The 22,634-nt window shown below is 40.9% G+C and overlaps 1 long non-coding RNA gene across 1 annotated transcript; it reads right to left on the bottom strand.

Moving 5' to 3' along the window:
* Positions 1–3,641: 3,641 nt before the first annotated feature.
* On the bottom strand, positions 3,642–6,297 carry LOC146651442 (uncharacterized). The gene is made up of 4 exons (XR_014907926.1): positions 6,132–6,297; positions 5,371–5,536; positions 5,038–5,133; positions 3,642–4,686 (listed from the first exon to the last, which is right to left on the bottom strand). It is a non-coding gene; the product is annotated as an uncharacterized LOC146651442 (long non-coding RNA).
* Positions 6,298–22,634: the final 16,337 nt, after the last annotated feature.

Below are 22,634 nucleotides of genomic sequence, written 5' to 3'. Positions count from 1 at the left end.
TGTTGATACAGGTGTGTTTTATCACTTGTATCCAAAGTTAGTATCATGCAGGGCTCTAGAGTGCGACTAATTTGGTCGCAAATGCGACCAAATTTCTCCATGGTGCGACTAATAAAAAATACTTGGTTGCACCGGTGCGACCAAGTAAAAAAAAATACTTGGTCGCACCGGTGCAACCAAGTATTTTCGCGGAAAAAAAAGTTTCAGCAACCCTGAAAGTCTCCGTGTGTTCAACAACAGACACACATTATGCCCATGTCGTGTTCTAAACCAATCAGAGATACTCAGAGGTGGGGACCTCTGTGATTGGCCGTGGTCCAGATATTCCTGCAGACCTACTTATGTTTACGTTTGAAAGTGCGGGCAGATAGAGAAGGGTGAGTAGCCCAGGTCAGAAGTGTATGAAGTTGGTATTGAGAAAATATGAAAAGAACAATTGATAACTTTTTCGTTAAGTTAAGGCCTGATCAGTCCAAAATTCTGAGCCAGCGCTCTGACACGGAGCCATCAACCTCTCTGTTTTTGTCAAACACTGGTCCAGAGACGGCATCAGAAAATGAGCCACATACGATCGACTCCCAGCCGGAGTCCACTGAAAGTAAAAGTGAGAAAATGTATAAATTTCGAATCGAGTGGCTTGACCAGTTTCTCTGGCTAAGATACAGCCAAGCTGACAATATGATGCACTGCATTTATTGTCGCGAATGTGGAAAGACCATGGCCGGCAACACTGCATTTGTCACTGGTGCTAATACGTTTCGAATTGAAACGCTGAAAAAGCATACAGCATCGAGAAGACACATTATATGCCGCGATAAATGCTCTGCCAAAATGTCCCTGCTCCCCACTGCCTTTCAGCGGCAGGCAGGAGTAAACAGGTCATCGGAGGAGGCTGAGATGATCATTAAGTTTAACATCGCCTACAATATTGCAAAGGAAGAAGTTCCGTTAAAAAAAGTTAGTCTAGAGCCCTGTCATGTTGCTCAATTAGAGCTGAAACTGCAGATTGAAACCATAATCTCATCAGGAAAATGTAATCTAAGGTCACAGATGTGTAAGATCAGACTTGTTTGCAATTGAAGGCCCCCTATTGGTCATTAGAAGGAATGCAGGTTCAAGGTGCTTCATTATTGGCTGTTAACCGCAAAAGCTGGACCAGCAAGTACAAACATACGGGCAACATTTTTTAGCCCTTTGAAAGGTAAAAGACCAGATCGACTCTTGGAGTCCAGAAAAGGTTGAGCCTAGTTACGGACAGTGCACGCGCTCACACACACAAACCAGGCCAACGAAGATCAAAATGAGACCAAATTTGATGGTAGGCCTGGCAGTGGATTCAAAGAGGCTGGTGTATTAGCATTCACACGCTGCTCTCATTTTTGCAATTAAACCTACATTGTATGTTGCTGCTGGCAACTACCAGAACTACCGCGATGTCACTGCAGCATTCACACTACCACGCTGTTCAAATAATGCAAACAATATGATGGTCCAAAACAAGCATCTTTGTAACGGTGGGCTGTGCAGCCTTCCAAACACTGGCTGCTGGTCAAACAGTAACCAGTCTGGAAGTCTAATTAAAAAACAGACAGGATGCTTTCTTCACAGAAAGTCCCCACATTTAGCTTTTCGTCGCTGAACTTGACTTCTGGCCCCTAAAAAAGGAATTTATATCAGCACGCTGAGGGTGTGAAACAGTCCATGAAGCAAGCATGTGTTCCACTTAAAGTCCTGAACATAACGTGGCTCATTTATAACCGATGGAATAAACAGATGAGCTCACTTAGGAGGCACAAAACTGCACCAAAGACACGCAAAATGAATCAAAAGAAGACGCAAAATGTAAACAGAGAGAAACAAATCGGTGCCAAGGAGACACAAAATACACCAAAGAGTCAAAACGATATCTCCATAGAGATAAAAAAAATATACCCAAGAAACGCAGAACGATGCCAGAGAGACTCAAAGCATAAGCAAAAGATAGAAAATAGTAACAAAGAAACTTAAAATAACACTGAACTGACACAAAAACAATACCCAAGAGATAAAAAAATGGTGCCAAAAAATGGAGAGAGAAAGCGTAACCAAAGAGATAATAAAAATACAACAAAGACTCAAAAAAAAAGTGCCCCGGCGTAAGTGAGCATGCTCGGGGTGTGAAGCTGGCATGTTTTCCATTTAAAGTTCTGAACTTAGCGTGGCTCACTTCAGAGGCACAAACTGGCACCAAAGAGACAAAAATCACACTGAAGAGTCAAAAGAAATCAAAAGAGACATAAAATACACCAATGAGTCAATATAATCTCACCAAAGAGAAAATAACAATACCCAAGAGATTAAAAATGATGTCAGAGAGACATAAAACAAGTACATAAAAATACACCCAAGAGCCCAAAAGAAACACAAAATGAATCAAAAGACTTTTAAAGTGTTAAAGAAACTCAAAATAATGACAGAGAGGCAGAAAATATTACCAAATATTTAAAATAACAACAACAAAGGCACAAAAACAATTTAAAAAAGGATACAAATTACACTGAAGAGAACGAGTCCCAGCGTATGTGAGCGTGCTCAGGATGTGAAGCAGTGCATGACCCTGGCGTGTTTCCATTTAAAGTCCTGACCATAACGGGGATCGTTTATTATCAATGGCAAAAGCAGACAAGCTCGCTTAAGTTCTCATAAAGTGCTCTGAAACAGTATCGCCTCCAACGTATATCAGGTGCTCTCCGGTATGTTTCAGTCAGCAGCTGCAGAGGATGTGGGATGTCCTGGTCACCCAAAAAGTGAAAAAGAGTAGAAAAAGAAACATATTTCTTCCTCAAAAGCAGCATGAACAATTTGCTTGTCCTCAAGGTTGTGGAAGTTGGATGTCTTGGCCATTCACTGTGACTGAGTCATCCATCTTTTTTGGAAAATCATTCGCCTTGGTGAACGTGAACTGACACATGAACTCTCCATTCATGTTTTCATACGCTCCCGTAAGATCCTGGATGCTTTCCAAAGATCCAGGCCCAAGGTTATGACTCTTAATTGATTGCCATTTATGAGGAGGGAGTTCTTCCGTCAGTATTTAATTTCCAAATACTTCGTCATTCTTTTTTCTACAGTAGCAGATAATGACTTGAGGACAAGGATGATCATCACAATCATATTGGTTTCAATTGCTGCTGTAGTTCCAGATTCATTGTTCATAGTCTGTGGTGATGTAAGCTGTAAGGGGGAACAGAGTATAACCTCCCACTCTTCCATACCAACAAGACTTACGAGCATGCACCTGTAGATTCAGTATCACTCTCTGTGATCTTGCGTAAATACAAGTCACCAGCTGTAGTGTCAACAAAGGCACTTAGAGGCAACATCTGGTTTCCGCTTGCCTTTGACCAGCTGTACACTGTAAACCCGAATAAGTTACCAGAACTCAAAAAAATTGAGGCAATCGATTGCCTCAATTTTTTTGAGTTGATCAACTCAAAAGCCAAATTTTTCCAGAACATAAAAGTTTGGATTACATGGTACTTGTATCTTTTGAGAACGGTCAACTCAAATATTTGCAGTTAATATGACTTAAAGTTTCAAGTTTACAAATTCAAAGAAATAAGTTCACAGAACTTATAAAAAATAAGTACACAACTACAACATTTTTATGTTAACAAAACTCAAATGTTTATTAGTTTGTGTTGTCATTATTTTAAGTACACGTTAGTCAAATATGTTGACTACTTGATACTTAAAAACATGTGACCCAAAACTTAAAATTTTTGAGGCAATTGATTGCCTCAATTACACTGAGTATCGGTAACTTAATATGCAAAAGTCATAAACATCTGCCATTGAACAGTATCTTGCCTGCTCCCTTTTAGCACTATGTTGAAATTAAATACATTTAAAAAAAAAAATTACATAAATTAAAAATAATTAACAAAAACATTTATAAATTAAAATAAGTAGACCAAAAATTGTTTAGTCAGGAAAACTGTCAGAGTAATGAAAAATAATAATTAATAATATCAAAATGTGCTTTTGGCTCTCTGGCTAATATCTGAATAAGACAACAAGGCAGCAATTTGAGTGAATTACAATGCTATTTGTTTTACATTAACCAGTATCAAACAGTGAAATTTAGGTCATCTTGCGCAGCCCACAATGTTTTGGAAATAGTATTACGAAAAACATTAAAACATACAAAACATTAGTGTTGCTTTGCATTATGTTAATGAGAACAAAGGCACGTTGTATAGTTTGGACCTATTGGCTGAACACCTGTAGAGTAATCTAATAATGTTTTGAGGCATTATTTAGATGAAAGGAGAGAACTTTGAACTAGCCTTTTATAATGCTTCACCCTGCATCCTTCTTTCAGATGAGTTCCTACATAACCAAGTCATTCTTGAGGGTCTGTAACCTGGGTGACAGTTTACCACTTTCTAGACCAAATAAAATCTTTTGAGTAAATTCTAAAGTGTTGGTCAGGGCTTTGGGGTAGCTGTGGTGAAGTGCATAGATCAGTCCAAACATTACTAGGAAGGCTTCACCAAATCTGGGGAGACTGAACACGGCATCACTTTCAATGACGACAGAGATTTTCACAGGTTGGTAGTGAACTGGACTTGTTGTGTGATGGTCACTGATGACAGTGAAGAGGGCCACTTCAACACCATCAAGCTCCAACTCATCAGATTCGTCCTGAATTAATGAAAAAGAGATACTAATCACAATCTAACCCAAGAAATACAACAGACGACATATAATTTCTCATTTTACCAACTCCCACTGAGATCCAATACCTCTTTTACAAGGGAGACCTGAGTCTCACTGTAAGAGGTGAAAAACAGAAGATCCATGTTCTGCACACATAAATCAGCTAATTCACCAGAGAATCAAGTGGTGTGAGATAGACTGAAACTAAGCTAAAGGAAATACACAGGAGTAGACTAAACAAAGGTAAGTCCAAACAGTGCATCAAAATACATGTTTGTACTTTGATGCACTGTTTATATACACAGTAGTATCTGTTAGATACTTAAGGACACTCACAGTGCAGGTTCTGAAAAATCCAGAGACATCCTCATGCAGATAGACAGGAAGGGCGTGGAGAACGGTAGTGCACTTGGTGTGGATATCATGGATTTCCTATTTCCAGATAAAAACAGAATTTTATATACTGGTGAGTTTACTGAACAACAACAAAAACAACAGTCAAATCAGAACATATGTCCACAAATAACCTGTTCACATCTTTAATACAGTCAGACAAATAGCAAACACAAAGTGGAGTAATAGCAAAATTCAAAAAGCTCATTTAAATCATTGAACCTGTCCAATGTTCCACTGGTTCAACCTATGAAATGTGTAACAATCTATTATTACCTGTTCATTGTGAATTCTTAGAATTTCAACCAGGGCATCTGCTGTCTTCCCAGTTTTTGATGCCCTGGCTGAATAAGGTCATCAGTCGAGGAAGATGGCGGTCAAGTTCAGCGTAGAATGTATTGGGCAGGTTCTGATTTGTAATCCGCTGAAACTCTGCATACAACTACAGCAGAAGGACAATACAGTTCAATTTGAAGAATCTCGCACATCTTTATAAAGCAGCAAAAAGCTGCCACATGAGTAAGAATTACAATTTTCATTTTAAACAGAGCTGATCCATATTACCTCAGACTCCATTTTTAGAGCAGGCCAGAGGTCCAAGAGCTCCTTCACAACCCTAACCCTGCACATATAGTTTAAAATATAGCGTTTCTAACAAGAAAACTGCTTGAAAGCACTCTCACTGCAGACAGGCATCTCCGTTGTGTAACTGCAGGGACAACGGGCTTGTTTGGACCCAACTATTCTGAGTCATGAGAGGGGGTTTAAAAATTTAGAGAGATTAAAATACTTTGTTTCATACTAGGCGACCAGGCGCCACCTCTAGAGCAAGTAGTATCTAACTTTTTAAACAGCCTGCGACCCTCATTACAACAACTTAATGCTAGCTCTGCAAGCGCAAAGTTTCCTTCAGGGAGAGCAGCAAAGCACATAAAAAACACGGACCGACATTTCTGCTATTCTTTTCGACACGCACCCAAAATACAACTAAATATTCGTATTTTAACAATAAACTAATATCAACATTGAAAACTTACTGTAAGTCCAGTGATGCTAGTTGCTGCCTTTAGGTCCAACTTTCTCCAGTCGTCCGTGTTGCCTCTTTGGTGCTGTTCCCGCCCATATACCTTTACTTCTTCTGTGTTTCGTATTAATGCTCATTAGCGCCGCCTTCCGCTTCGGAGGGTGAATCAGAGATTAACTCGGAATAAAAATTTATTCCTGCAGCTGCTCAACACTTACGGAAAAAATTAAAAATATATATGTAGGACACAGTGATAAAACAATGAATATTAAAATAAATACATTTCGTCTTCCACTAATGCATTTAAGACAATTTGATTTTACTTATTTGGTGAAACACTTTGAGATTTTATTGTATTTTAGCATGTGCTACATAAATTAAGTTTATTATTAAATCCTACCTACTTGAAACAACAAAAATAACAGGACTTTACCATTCTTATATGTCCTAACTTAACTGTGTTACGTTGTGCTTAAGTTATTATTTTAAGTGATGCTTACTTAATATAGAAATAGTTAAATTCAATCAAATATTATTAGTTTCATTTAGTCAAAAAGAAGAACATGTTATACGAACTTGACATATTTAAGTTAACAGAACTTTTTAAAGACTTTGAGTATACACTACTTAATCTGTTTAATTACTTTGAACATTCGGGTTTACAGTGTAATCCAGAGCAGGAGTACCTTGTGAGGAACTACATCTCATCCTCAGATTGTTTCCTTCCACAGCTTCACCATCTACGTAGCACACTGGCATACTTAGCCTCTCCGTTACGAACAAGTTAAAGTTTTTCAAAACTCCAGTAAATTTTTCACCTTGCTTTGGATAAACTTGGATACAGAGAACTAAGGGGCAATAGATGAAGAGTTTCACCAATTATTAGTGCTGTCAGCATTAATCTCATTAAAATGACGTTAACGGCATAACTGCATTAAAGCAGCAAATCTCCGTTAGCGAGTTAGCGCGGATCGCCCCCTGCATGGGGCTGCACGGCGCTAACGCATTAATGAGCTAACCAAGCTAACGAGTTGACGCCATCCAGCCGCGCTAACTCGCTAACAGAGATTTGCCATGTTAATGTGGTTATGGCGTTAACATCATTTTAACGAGATTAACGCTGACAGCACTACTAATTATACTTTAAACCAGGAAGACGGCGGAAACGACAGCACGGTGAGGGCACGACGCGACAACAAACGGGATAAAAATACACTACAGACTAAAATACACAGCAGGGTTATCAGGAAATGGGAGGCAGAAGGGAAACACAGCTGGGAATAATTGGGCTGGACGAGACAAGGGAAGCAACAGGATAGATTGACATAAGACACGGACCTTCAAAGTAAAACAGGAAGCACACCAACTGAACTTACAGACACAGACTCAGAGACCCGATTCTGACACAGTACAGAGAGAACATAGGACAGGACTTAGACAGGAGACATGGGACCGGGGCAGGCACAGAGACACAGAAACCAAAACCTAAGAACTAGCAAATCCTAACAAGAATTAAACTGAAACATAAGACACTCTAAGCAAAACAAAAGCACTGAGTCAACAGACTCAGTGCTTTTGCATCAGACAAGATTCAAAGTGGACCCTGTTCTTTAATGGCTCATAGAGATTGTTATATATCACACCTCCAGTATACCAGATAATTATCTCGTCGCCCTGCTGTTTATCTGAAGGCACAATGTGCCACTCTATCTCCGTATATGCCAGGTTCTCAGATTCAAGGACAAACTCACAGTTAAGGGTCACACTGGAATCTCTAGCCACACAATAGTTTTTTATGTTTGAGGTTATTTCTAGAGCACAAACAGATTCTTTGGTAAAGGGGTCAAATATTCCCATAAAGATAAAAGGCCACAGCCCAAACTTTGTGGTGAAATATCTTGACTTCAATGGCATAGACTGGATACAGCAGTTTTTTGTGGTTTTTTTGTAGAAACATCTTTCTGGCATACTTAAATATTGAGGATGGGATTCTGGCTCACTGCCTGGATTGAACTGGAAGTGAGCTGCAACTGTGAAATTTGAAGAGTGAACATGATCAGCAGCAATATCCTCATAATTTAAAATCAACAGGCGTGGGGGCAGCGTGGGCCAGACATGGATTTACGTAGTAAAACAAATGCTTAAGCCTCGGCCCGTGGCTATCAAAACAGCCATTAGCATTTCCGCGACTGGTAATCACTGGTGTTGGGAAAACGGCGAGGAAGCCCTCTCATCTGGCTTCCCACACGTCTCGCTGCAGAGTGGGCTTAAACACGCCTGCCGCTCATGTTGGGAAAGGCGCGTACACACATTTGTACCGCCGCACATGAAAACACACATTTACTGGCCGACTTTCACACACTCGCACACGCTGTGTCACCGGATCCCGTGGCCTCAGGATGTAACGGAGGACGTGGCGGGTTCCCAGGGGCAGTTCGTGTTGGGCAGCGAGAAAACAATTAAGTCATCAGCATCGGGAGGAGGGGAGGAGGAAAGGGAAATTGCCAGTAATAAGTTAAAAGGAGGAAATGGGATTAAAGCAGAAACAATAGGAGTTTCTAAGATATCAAATTAAAAGTCAAATGTCTCCAATTGTTGATGTGAACGTCTGCAAGAACAGGAGGGGAATTGTAAGGGTCGCTGTGGCGTGCAGATCATCTCATTTAGGAGCTTTAGGTATGCACAGGGAGGGATGAAGCTTAACCTCTGCAAGCATGAATAAAATTAAACCAAACACCAACCTATGGAGCTAAAACAATGAACCAAAGCACCAAAACCTGCAGCCTACCAGAGGCTCCAGCAGTGAGTCAGGCCCCGATGTTAAAATGTCCAAGAAATAAACATGGTTACAGCCTCTTCTGGTCTCTACGACTAACTTCCTTCCTTCACAACAACTGTGCAGTAACGAAGGGTGGGGTCTGGATTATTAGGGGTGTGGCCTCTTTCACTGACAGGTAGCGGTAAAATCTGTATCTGTTTACAAAGCGTCTTATTTTTCTTGACATTAAATGTGTCCACATGTCTACTCTTGTCTTCCTCGAGGGAGGAGAGGAGCTACTTGTACCGCTTCCTCGTACCATTTAATTACTTCTGATTGGATAATTTCCAAACTTGTCCAGCCTTTCTACACAACTTAATTAGTTCTGATTGGAGCTCCTCTCTTTGGAACATCATCTCGTTTTTTTTTTGTTGATGAGAGGTTGTCAATAGTTCATCATTTTTATTTAGTTTTTTTCTTGTTTCCATCAGTCCTGTAGGACCTGAGGTTCGACGAATAGAGGGACTCTCCTGCAACTTTACAATGACCTTCCCGGGAAAGGGGGTGCTGAGAAGCATGAGCCCTCTATAACTAGAACACAAGCACCAGCCCCTTTATTAAAACAAAGTAAAGAATACTAAAAATGTCAATAAAAAGCAATAAAATGCACATATTGCAGCTGAATGTAACGTCTCTATATAATAACAGCTGAATAAACTCAGTGAAAAACAATAAAGGATTAAAAATGGCTCATTAAAAAGTAAAAAAAACAAACACAGCAGATGTGAGGTGGCTTTAAAGTGCCTCAGTGTAACAGGCACATGAAGTTAAGTTTAACATGCCCTAATGTTTGTTACACTAATGTGTCTTTTTCTTCGTTGTCCTAATAAAATCCGCAGAGCGGCATGTGGACCGACGCTCATCATTCAGAGGGTGTGAAAACACACACCAGCTCACCCCGTCACCCTCTCCGAGCACACTCGTTCTGGTTGGTCTGCTTCGGCCCATCGGCCTCTCTTTGAACTGCTAATTGTTAATTACTTCAACATTTCTCAAACAGCTGAGAGGCTCACAGACCATCTGGGGCTGATTGTGCCGAGCGGCCTTTGATGGTGATTTATTTCCTGATGTCCACACGGCAGAGTCAGGGAAAGGGCCGCCCGGCCCACGTCGCTCTGCACGCTCAGGAGAAGCAGCGATTACCGGCGCGCTCTCCTCTGCGGGCCAAGATCACGTTTCTGGTGAGATTAAATTCTCACTGCGATAAGGACCGTTGGAAACAGTTCAACCACGATCGCAAAGATATTTATAACCATGTAGACACAATCTGGCTTTTGTTCCACATGACTTTTCTTTTTCTTCCTCCAACCAGCTCTGAGCATCAGTATCAGGAATATATCTTAGTTTACTCCAGCAGTTTAATGTCTATGATTTTGAGCAGAGGCAAGATTTAGTAGACTCAATGTTTACTGATAATGTGCTGGAGAAAACCTAAAAAAGTGCATTCTGGGAAACTTTCAAGGCTCATATCAGCAGGTGGCCAATGACAGCTCTTTTTTACCTCCATTTAGGTACCAGGCTGATATTTTTACTTTACGCAATAAGGAGTTAACACAGTAAAAAATCAAATGTTACAGCATGTTTCAGGTGTATTTTTTCATTTCCAATAAAAATAAGGCAAACCAGAGTCTCTCGCCCACTCGATGAGAGGTCAAAAAGATGGATCATGGAAGCTTTTAGTGCATGACACAGTGCCGGGTGGAACATGTCAGGTTAATGGGACTTGGTGTGTAACATTGTAACTAATCTGATGTAAAACAGCAAGTTTATCCTTCATGAAGCGCAGCTGACGTTACACCGCCACCAGAAGATGAGTTAACCAGCTTTCCCATCATCCTCTGAGCTTCTCATGGGCAGAATAAACAGTTTCCTCCGAAAGGGGTGTGTGTGTGCTGTCAGCCTCGCCAAGCCCAGCGTGTGTGTGTGTGTGTGTGTGGTGGTTGTCGAGCCATCTGTCCTCACTGTGGTGGAACTGATGAAGCTGTCAGACCATCTCCATGTGAATCCTTCCTCCCCTCATCATCACCTCTATGTCACTAATTACAAGGTGTGTGTGTGTGTGTGCCTGTGTGTGTGTGAGATTGAGGTTGTCATCTTTCCAGTTCTTTTGTTGTTCCACCGATAAGAAGCAGTAAAGTCATTTTAAGTCAAGCCGCTCCCCGTCTGTAATTAATGCGCTGGTATCCGTTTATTTCTGTGAGGGAGTGTCCTGACAGGTAAATGAGCTGCAGATGGTGACATCACAGCAGGTGGCGGCTCTACAAAGCCGGTGATGTGACGAGGGAGGCGGCGTCAATGAGAGGGAGCGGTGACAGGGCCGTCCGTGCAGGAGACAGATACACCCTCAGCTCACACCTGAGGGGATCCGGCAGCACTTCTGGGGGAAGTTTTGTGATTATTCGACTTTCAGAGTAACGTGGCACGCTGAACTCACTGAAATCGTGAACTTGATATCCAATCTGAGATGAGCTTTTACTCACTGATGCCAAAGACCAGAGTCTGATGGCAAAGGATTGTATTCCACATTTCAAGGCATAATCATTAGCGCTAAATATAACACAAATGACTCCAAGAGTCGGTATGAAGGAAGGAAATCTTGCAATCAGTGCACTGTAGCTCAAAACACGCTGAATACACAACGATATATACATAGTAAATAATAGTGTTTAAGATTGTGGGTGCCTACATTAGACACAATGCAACCAGTCAGATGATGTTTTACAAAAGCAAAGAATCATTCTTTATTTACTAATGTCGCTGTTTGAACCGTCTGCATTAAAAGTCTTGAATCTAAAGTTTCCTTCGCCGAATTTCCTGTTTTATTCGAAGAATAAAAAAGTTTTATTCTCTCTCTGATGTGACCTGGATTGTGTGTTTCTGTGTGTTTGTGGGAACCTGAGTGTGCGATGGCCTCCAAGGTCACTTCTCCTTCTCATGACCTCACTCCTTTCTCAGCACTCCCCCCTCCACTTCCACCACCACATCACTTCCTCCACGGGCAACAAAAGGACTATTTTGGACCACAATGATCTTCCTCTGACAGAGACGGAGAGCGACCGAGAGATTCGAGCAGAGAGAGGAGTCTCCTCAGGTTCCCATCCACGTAAACATGATCGGACAATAAGTAAACAAGATCCAAAATAGAGCTGGAAACCGATTTTTTTTATGAGTTGATTGGTTGATAGCGGAAAATCATAAAGGTACTGAAACACTTTGAGGTTGGCTTTAAATCTCAGTTGTTTTTTCTGCTTTGGTGACTAAAATAACAAAAACTAAAAAAGTTGTTTTGTGACCTCTGAGAGGAGATAAAAAAACATTTTTATCCCAGAGATTTTTCAGTTTTCCTGACAAATTAAAAAAAAAAAAAGCCTCTGAATTGATTTTTGAGAGAAAGTGTTGTCATCATATCCTGGAGCTGTTTACCCGGTGAAGGCCACCACTGAGACACTGCCTTCACATTAAATCACATTAATTATGAAACACATGCAGGAAGCGCTGCACCAATATCAGCAGCAGCTTTATCCGTCACTAAAAACAGCAAATCAGCAGAGCACATACTGTGTAAATACACAGATTCAGGAAGTAGTCAGAGCCATTCACATCATGCAGACTTCACCCTGCTGCAGGTTTAATTTTAAAAGGTTCACATCTGTATTTTTACACTCAGCTGATCAAAGCAGCAAACTGAAATCCCTCATTTACCAAAGATGTTAGAAACTAATGTGGAGAAGTCATCATAGAGCCTGATGCTATGCAGAGACTCCACGATAGGCTGTGCAATACTGCAAATTTAGGTATTACCGATACTTTTAACTAGGGCGGGGCATCGTCATTGATTTCTAGAATCGATTTGATTCGATCCACGATTCGAATTGATTCAATTCAATTTTGACACAGACAGTCAGAAATATTGTAATTCTGATCATTTATCAGTAATGACACTTGTGAGACTTCATCAGAGGTGTAAGCATCACAACAGATGCCTTTGTGTCAAAGTAACCTTAAAAATATTCTGCAGTAGAACAAAAACAGAAGAAAACCATGAAACAACATATAAACATTACCTGATGCTGCTGCAGTGAAGCAGAGCAAAGTTGCAGAGGTTTGATTAGAGACACAGCGTTTTGCAATTATGCATAATTTTAAAAGGTTGATATTTCTTCGATATTGAGCAGCAGAAATTAGGCTAAGTCATTTAAAAAAATAGCGTCTGACAGCGCTGTAAACAATGGTAGCAATAAGCAAGCGAATAATGCAGAAAACAGAGATTTGAGATGGGAAACTGTTATTGAAGTACACTGAGAGAAAGAGAGAGCTGTGCAGGAAGTGTGATTTTATTGTGGTTGCAGCAAAACAGCACAGCTAAGAGGGAATTCATGATGAAGTTCATCAAACCGTAGTTTTGATCTTCTTTTGCTGCTGGTTCAGTCAATTTTGGTTGGAGAGAGACAAAACCTGCGGCTTCAGAATCTGTGAGGTTCTGCTTTCAGTCCCAACGGCGTGATCGTGTCCGTGCCGTCTGGTGAGAAAGCCAACAACTCACTGATTCTGATACCTCGGCGGGTCTGTGCTTTGTGTTTATGTCTTTGTGTGGAAGTTTACCTGCTCTCATTTACTGTTTTAGCTGTTTGGTGGTTGTTGAAATAGTTTTAAGAGGTTTAACGTGAGATTCTTGCGTTTCTGGCAAAATACATTTATATTTAAAAATCAATTCAGGATTTAATGAATTGATATCGCTTTATTCAAGCTAAATTCGATTTTAATCGGAAAATCCATTATCGAAACCCACCCCTACTTTTAACCTATAAAGGCGGCTTGTATAGGGGAGATCAGTGTGTTTTGATGTGCCTGTCTCGTAAACACTTTGGGTCAACTTCTATTGTTTAAATGTTTAATAGACTGGAAATAAAATGCGTGACAGTCAAACAAAAAAAGGTTCAGATGTTTCTCATAGTTTGAGTTATACTGTTTCATTAAATAAATAAAAAAAATAGTGATCTTCATACTAAACTTGGAGATGGAGGAAAAAAGTATTGATCTGCCCACCTCTACTACGTGAGCGATCGATGAGTGATTAAAGTAGCTTCATACTTTTGTTACCTGCTGAAAGGTGCTGTTTTTATGTGATCCTAATTTAAAGATAAATAACAATATGCAAAAGTGTGTGTGAAAGGATGTAAACAAGTGCTAGATCTGGTGGTAATCCTGTTAAGGCACATATCGATGTATTAAAGCCATTTGTCGATGTGTCAAAGCTCAGAACATGCCTCTGCAGTCAGATGAGTTTGGCCGAGCGGTTTAAAATGAGACACAACAATGTGACAGGAAGCCAAGATTGTTGTTTGGGGATGTGCCTCAGTTTGTACCATAAACAGAACGACTTCCAAACAAATCTGAGCCGTCTGCTGATGGTACTCTGGATGTCGGATGTGTCCGTCTTGTGGCTTTTTGCTTCTTTTAGCCTCACCTGGGCCTTGAACCTGTGACCCAGAGATGCAAAGGCCACAGCAAACGGCCTCTGGAGATCCGCCGTCACCCACCCCCTCCTCCTCCTGCTGCCGGACTTTCAGTTTCTTCTGATTTCCAGAGGCCGTGTTGACTGTGTTTCCCCTTGCAGTGATGTGCACACAGCTCGGGGTGTGTTATTGCATTGTGTGTGAGTGTGTTTGGGGAAAGCAGCGGCCCACAGAGTCACTGCTGTGATCCAATGATCTAACCATGGGAATTAAAACAGCTTCGCCAGCTCCTGACCTCACCACGCTGGCGATCAAACAGCTTCTGGAAAAACAGCAAAATAGCCTCTGAGTGCTGCACAATGAGAAAAACATCAGCGCTAGGGTTCAGTCCCGAGCTCGACTTCGCAGGGATTCAAACCAAAACGAACTTTTCCAGAAAGCTGACACTTTAAGTCTCTGTTTACATAATAAAATCTTTGGAATCGACCGTTCCCAATGTTTCCCTGGTCGTATTTCGCAGCCTTTTTTATTCACACATGCTTATTATTATGTGCTCATCTGATTGGATTTGAAACTGCAAACCAGCACCAATAGTTACATAAAATTCAGTGTTGTCATAATATTTTTTATTCAAGTCAAATGCTTTATGTCTCAAATCACATTTTTCCATGCTTGTACTCACTGCCAGGTGCAACGACATCGATTGCTTTACCAGTTTTAATTTAGCTAGCCGCATGACCAAATCCATTACCCAACATAAGATGGTCTTTATGTGTCCCAAAGCTCAGAGATTATTTTACTGCAGCAGCTAAAAATAAATGCAATGAACATATAACAAATTGAGTCGTGTGAAAAAAAGTTCTTCACTGGAAGAAAGTCGGCTGTTTCTGCTTGCAGAGGATTAATGGTAAGTAGTTTTCAGGTCAATCAGTCAAATACACTCACTGATTATCTATAAAAGCAGAAGTTCTGACAGTTTGCCAGTCTGGAGCATTCATATGTATTATCACAGTGCTACAATCTTCCCCGGAGTGGACGTTCCAGTGTGATGTTGTGTGATGCCAAGCACAGCAGCAAATCTACAACAGAATGACTGAAACAGAAAATAATCAACGTGTTGAAACGGCCCGTTCAAATTCCAGAGATCCACATTACTGAAACGCTGCAGGGGGACCTTTAGGGAACTTTGCACAGACAAATTCCTTCAAACTTCAAAGAACTTAAGGAACGTTTTAAAGAAGTGCGGGACAAAATTTCTCCACTGTTATGTGAGAGACTAATACAGAAAACCACTACTGCAAGCCATTACGGCTCTCTCAGTCCAAATGGTGGTTAACTGGTTCACTGATGATGTTTTAATTGGATGCGACCCGTCCCGGGCAAACCAGACCCTCTCGCCCACTTGATGAGTGCTCAAAAAGATGGATCTTGGAAGGTTTTAGTGCATGACACAGTGCCGGGTGGAACATTTCAGGTTAATGGGACTTGGTGTGTAACATTGTGACTATTCTGATGTAAAACAGCAAGTTTATCCTTCATGAAGCACAGCTGATGTTACCCCGCCACCAGAAGATGAGTTAACCAGCTTTCCCATCATCCTCTGAGTTTCTCATGGGTAGATTCCAGTGCTCCCCATGACTGAAATGCTGCAGGGGACCTTTAGGGAGCTTTGCATAGACAAGGTCTTGCAACCTTCAAAAAACTTAAGGAACATTTTAAAGAAATGTGGGAAAAAATTCCTCCACTGTTATGTGAGTGACTCATACAGAAAACCACTACTGCAAGTCATTACTGCTAAAAGAGGTTCTACCTGCTCCTGAATCATGTGGTGTTTTAGTCTTTAGTCACCTGACTCAAAACTTTATTTTTCACATGATGTGTGAGCAACACATCACATTTTATCTGAGCGAAAAATAAGCTATCAAATATCACATACTACACAAGTTGGTAAAAGTGTTTAACACAAGTATCCGAATTAAAACTGAATTATTAAATTTTTATGGTAAAATTTTAGCTAGTTCACTTTTATCGTGAAGATGTGACTAAATCCCTTAGCTAGCCTAGTTTTAGCTATTTGTTATGTTAGCTGTTTATTTTTTTTAAGCTGGTTGGTTTTACCCAACGCTTAGATAACTGATTAAACATCTGTCATTGTTTTTGCTACCTGCTCATTTAGATTTTTTCTTTTTTAATGAAATTATCCATCCTTTTTTAATCAAATTTGTTCTAAATGGCCTTTTCAGCTGTTCAGAGGTCACCGCAGCAGACTGATTTAACGCCAGACGCCATTACTCATGCAACGTTCCCATTTACCTAAACTTGGAACACCAACTGAGGATCCGTGAATGTGTTAACCACTACATCACAGAGCGACTCATCACCTCCTCATGAATGGGTCCGAACAGACCTCAAGAAATTGGGGTTTTGTTTTGTATTTTGAGTTTTTTCAGGGGGTGCAGGAAGCATTTTAAACGCACATAGTTGGTTGTTTTTTAGCATATCCCAAAAAAAACAAAGATGCTAATTTGGGCATCTTGAATATGGTAAAGAACACCATTTAACGTGTCATTTAGTAAAATTGAACCTGATACATTAAAATTTCAGTTTTCCACAAAGGTGGTAACTTTGACATCACAGGAAAACTTTCATCCCCAATCACAGCCTTTAACTTGGCACCCTAACAAAGTCTTTGAAGTCATAAACAACAGTTTTGAAGTAACGAAGTTCAGCCACAGTAATCACTGTTGTACTGACTCACAGTGCAGCTATTGCAGGAAGATGTGGAGCCTCTTTGGAGGTTGGAAGGACTTCTTATTGGTTGTGGACCCAAACAAATAACTAAGGAAACACTAATTAGGGTCGTCCACTGGCTCTCTGTGCCTGGGAATATCTTTGCAACAAAACAATAAGTTGAAGTGATCTAAGTAAAGAGAGTGTGGCCTGTGAATCTGAAGTAGTTTTCTCAGGTTTGGAGGGGCTGGTGCTGGAGGAGGAAGGCTCTCCCAGCATTCACCTCTCTGCATGGGGGGCTGGGGAACAGGAAACGCAGGACTGGGCGTCGCTCCTTGATGCAGGGATGGACACAGCGTTTGTATTCTTTTTCCCAGAGGCTGCTATATTTATGTCTATTGTTTTGGAGACGGAGCTCCAACTTGTCTCTCCTCGTGTGTCCACTGTCTGTGCGTGTTATTGTCTGTTGGCGGCCAGCTGGCCACCGTCCAGTAATGAAAATAACACGTTGACCAGAGGGTGACCACAGAGCTCGAAGGATGACAGCGGCGACTTTCTTTCTGTGTCTTTTGTTTTCTTGACTGTGAGATTCCCACCGCAGGAGCATCTGAATACAGCCATAAACACAACAATGGCTGGGAAAGATGCATGCAGGAGGCTGCACGTGCGTGCTTTTATGAAGATGTCAGTACATGCTGCCATTCTTAAATGAGAGGCCACACAAAAGCCGGCATTTCATTTCAAAGTATCAGCGTCCAGTGTTCCAAAGTGAAAGTGCTCGGTGTGAGTTTCACACTATTTACGGTGTCTCAAAGAACCTATTTGAGGTGTTTCCTTAAGGTTATTTGAAGGAGAACATTTCTTTGTGGAACTAAAATTTGCATGAAATCCTTTTGAAGAAAGTTCCAGTAAGCGCTTTTATTTTCCTACACTCCTCAAGTGGACATTAGAGGAACTGCAGTTTTTGTCTGGGTTTAAAGCGTGAAGGTGAGTGTGTAGGTAACACTGGTTACCTCAGTGCAGATAAGTCAGTAAGTCACCAGCAGTGTTGTGAAAGTTGAGAGGCTCATGTAAATGGGAAGAACCCAACACAAACTAGTCATACTAAAATCTTTGCACACTTCTGTTGTAACAGTGGGTCCACACCCAAAGTTCCCATCCCTAACAACTGACTCACACAGGCCTGTAGTCTTTAAGTGCCTTTGGAGTTTGGTTTTCTTGGCAGAGGTATAATGATGGACTCCTTCCAAAGGTGAGGAACCCTGCGGAGCTGGAGTGACAACATGAAGATAAAGGCGAAAAAATGTGCCAACTGTTCAGCAGCATCGTGACCTCCAGTGTCAGCAGGGCTCAGACTTTTCCCCACCTTTACACCTTGAGAAAGTTTCAGGTGCTCAGCACAGCTCAATGTGAGTCACTGTGCCTCCCTACTGAGTTTACAGTAATGTGCTGATTAACTGCTCTTCCAGACAGGGCAGGATTCAATTTCTGAGAGGCCCCAGGGGCAAAGAGTTGTTGTTGGGGCCCCCCTGAGCCACCACCTTTAAAATAAGTTAACTTCAGTGCAACAAGATGATTCATGAATTATTTGTATTATAAAATTTCGACATGTTTGATCTTTACTTGATAGTTTTTATTATATATTTTAGGAAAAATTGCACAAAAGAACCCCCAAAACATCTGCTACTATATTAAGACATCACATTCAATTTACCCGGAGTTTCTTTATGTTAATGACTTGAGAAAATTAAAAAATATTAAAGAAGTGTTAGTAAAATGCAACTAGAGGTATCAGCTAAATCTGCTGCAGAATATATTTATTTTTATACAATATCAAGTAGTGGTGCAACGGATCACGGTTGAGCCGTAATCCGAACCGATCCCACTCCTCGCTTCGGCATGCACGTGATCCGAAGATTCGAAAAAGAAGAAAAAAAATTATGTGTGTGGTGCGCGTGGTGGGTCTGTCAAGTGATAGTTATGGCCAGCGCTAGCGGTCCAAATGAGGAGCAGAGGAGTTTGCGGTATTTAAGCAGCCCTTTGCTGCCCAGTCCGACCGGGCTAAAGCTATTACAAAAGCTACTGGGTTTTTGATCCATTGCACCACTAATGTCAAGCATTTAAAACTGGTCCTTAAACAGGCTTTTACTCTTCAAACAACATCTTTAAATACTCTCAGTGTCAATGCTTTATGTTTCACATCCGATATTTAAAAGAAAGAATCAGCAGAAAATATTTTTTAACGGCTTCATTTCACAGCGCAGTAGCAACATCTGGATAAAGTTGTTGAAATTCAAATAATGAACTCTAGACAAACAAAAAAAAAGCTGCAGAGGCTGCAGAGCTTTTTTAAGTGTTCATAATCAAAGGTGAGATCGGATACTGCTGCTATAATTAGCCGTCGGCTGGGACCACTGGGAGGAAATGATGTCAGACGGTAATAAACATGAATACGGAGAAGCTGCCAAGCACAGCCAGAGGCGTCGTCCTCTGGAATCACTGTCAGGAATTTGCAGAGGCTCATTTTAACCTACAGTGAAATAAAAATGCTTTAGAGAGGAAAGCTGGCAGAAAGAGTGGACTCCTTAGTGAAATATCCTTAGAGTCCATTTTAAATGTGTTTTTAATTTAAAAATTTACAAGAAAGAAAGCCGAATACAATTTATAGACAAAAAAGCCTCATATTTACAGGAAAAATATAGAAAAAAAGTGAAAAACAGCTAAAGCAAATTTCAAGAATAAAAATAAGACCCACGAAGACAAATTAAAATCACACTTTTATGATATGAAACTCAAATAAATAATGATTGGGAATTTTTCAGTAAACAAGCTTCTTCCTGTAGTCACTCAAAGAGGCCACGCCCCTAATAATGCAAACTGTAAGCTTTAACACAATTCAAAAAGGTGAGTTATTCAAACGTTCTCCCCCACGCAGCTGTTAAGGCAGGGATGGCTAGTTTAACATTGGAGTCTATGGGGACTGACTCACTGCTGGAGCCTCTAGTGGACCTTACAGGAACTGCAGAAAATAAAAGATTCATCGTCTAATTTTAAAAACAAACATCGACTCAAAAGATTAAAAGTCCACGAGCCTGCGTGAGTGACCACCCAGCTGGGTGAAGAACAGCTGCTGAGGAGAAGGAGGAGCTGCCCTGTTATCTCAGGAGCATCCAGTGTTGTGACAGAGCACAGCGACGCGACACCATATCACTGTGTGTGTGTGTGTGTGTGTGTTCAGTCAGGTCACACAAGCAGGCCTGTTGTGATTAGGGGTTTATCTCGTATATTTGGCAGGTTAATTGTTTGTGAGGTCACGGCCAGGTCGTGAAAACAGGAGTTTACAGGAGGAAACCTGCAGCTGCTGATGAAGCTTGAGGGTTGTGTTAAAACAAGCCTCTGAAGTCACGCGTGTGTCTGTACCTGTACTGATGATGAACGCGCCCTTTATCCTGATCGGTCTTCCTCTCTGGGCAACAGATTGATCCCTCTGTCTATCGATCAGCTCCTCCTCTGCTCCTCGCCCTCATTACCCACAAATCCCTCCCGCTTGCATCATCTGTCATCCCGTGACTCTTCCTCGCCATTTCTCCTTTGTCTCTTAATCTTTTACCTTCAGTTTCTGCTTCCTCGTCCCCTTTTTCTTCGTCTCTTTTCTCACTTCCCCTCCATCCCTTAGAGCAGCCCAAAGTCACAGTGTTGATGATCTTGCAGGAAAAAAATTCCACAGAGGAAATCAATAAAGAGACTTAATGTAGAGGCAGCTCTGTGGACAACGCTGCTTCAAATGTGGGGATTCCTTCATTAAATCTCTGCAGGATAAATACAGCTGTTCGCCTGTCACTGCCTTTCCTAAAGATGACAATCCATCATAGCAGTAAACACAGTTTGTTTGTGTTGTTATTGATTATTAGGTGGAGATTTGTGGGGAAACAGAGATGCTGTCTGTTCAAATGTACAACTCTGAAGTTGTGCATAATAATAAATAATAATAAATTAATAACAGTCACGTTATTTTTTGGACTTTCTGTGTTTTTCTTAGTCTATTATGGTCACATTAGTACGAGTGGAAGGTGATGCATACACTGTATATAAATGATGGACAAAGAACTTGCCATTGGTTTGCAAACTCGGGCTGTAAACATTGTGTTTCTTTCTTTTATGGCATTGGTCTAAAGGTTTTCTGTAAAAACATTTGAAGGAAAAATTCCTAAAGAACCTATTTAAATATTTTTTTACAGAACCAGTCAGTTTCACATAGAACCTGTCTAGATATTTGTTCTTTAAATATGCCTTTTTAGTGATTTTAATGTTATTTGAAATACTTGAACAATAGTTTATTCTAAAAAAAATAGTTTAGGCTACCTTAGGAGCTTCTTTAAGGAAACAGTTCTTTAAATTGGTTCTTTAAAAGAGCTGTGCAAACAAGGTTTTATGTGGGAAAAATGGTTTTGTTATTGAAACAGTTAAAAGAACCACATTTGGTTCTGGATAGAACCTCAAGATACCCCTGATGACCTTATTTGATAGATATAGAACTATTTATTCTAAAAGTCCTAAAGAAACATTTTTACCAACACGTTCTCATTCTGAAAGCGTAACATTTTACGCTAGGTGACAAATATAAAATAACGCTTTCGGCCACCCAACACGTCCCTATATTACGAGTTTGGAATGAATCTACACATGTACGTTTATTTTACTGAAATTGTTTTGGAAAACACTATCTAACCCGATTAACGTGGTGGTTAAGAGTAGGGATAAGGCTATGGTTAGGGCTGGAATATACGGCTGGAACGTGTGTTACTGCAGGAGCGTCTATTCGATTTCATCCACAATCTGGTGTGTAGCATAGGAACGTGGAAGGTCACCTTTCGTGTTCCCATGGAACACCTCGGGACATGACAAATCGTCGGTATGTTAACCGTCGAGAGTGAGAACAGACTGTTTTTACAGGAGTCTTTATTGAACTAGTTTGGTTCATACAGGACTTTCCTGAACAGGCTGTGGAAGAAAAGAGTTCTTCCACAGCATCCATGTGTAAAAGGTTCCTATTGGGGCCTTTATTTTCCTGTGTGTACAGCTAAAAGGCTGGTCATGAAGGAAACAGGCATGGTGGGCAGTGCCAGCTGGTTGAGGGATTATTCATGTTCACTGGGGTGCTGGATCTATAACACCTCACAGCCTAAATCACTGCCGCCTCCTGTTGTGGCAGAACATGGTATATTTAGCTTCTCTTCGTCATGAGGAAGAGTGAAACTCAGCTGAGAGACTTCCATCCACTGTAAGTATGACAGTAGCAGATGGTAGTATGACCCCTACAGAGATGGTGGTCACCCCTCCAGTGACCACCCTTGGTGGTCAGAAATCACTACTGAACACAGTTAGCTACCTGAAAAAGAAACATCATAAACACTGAAGCTCTGCAGACACACCTGATTCGCCAGTGGATTAGTTAAAGGTGATCTAGATATATCAGGTGACACGTTATGGTTCAGTGAGGGGTGGTAAGGCT

This window comes from Rhamphochromis longiceps, linkage group LG16 (assembly GCF_057381845.1).
Source record: "Rhamphochromis longiceps isolate RC_006_pf linkage group LG16, R_longiceps_female_GT1.1, whole genome shotgun sequence".
NCBI lineage: Eukaryota > Metazoa > Chordata > Actinopteri > Cichliformes > Cichlidae > Rhamphochromis > Rhamphochromis longiceps.
The sequence above is the reverse complement of the archived record's forward strand: the minus strand, read 5'-3'. Positions and strand labels throughout refer to the sequence as shown.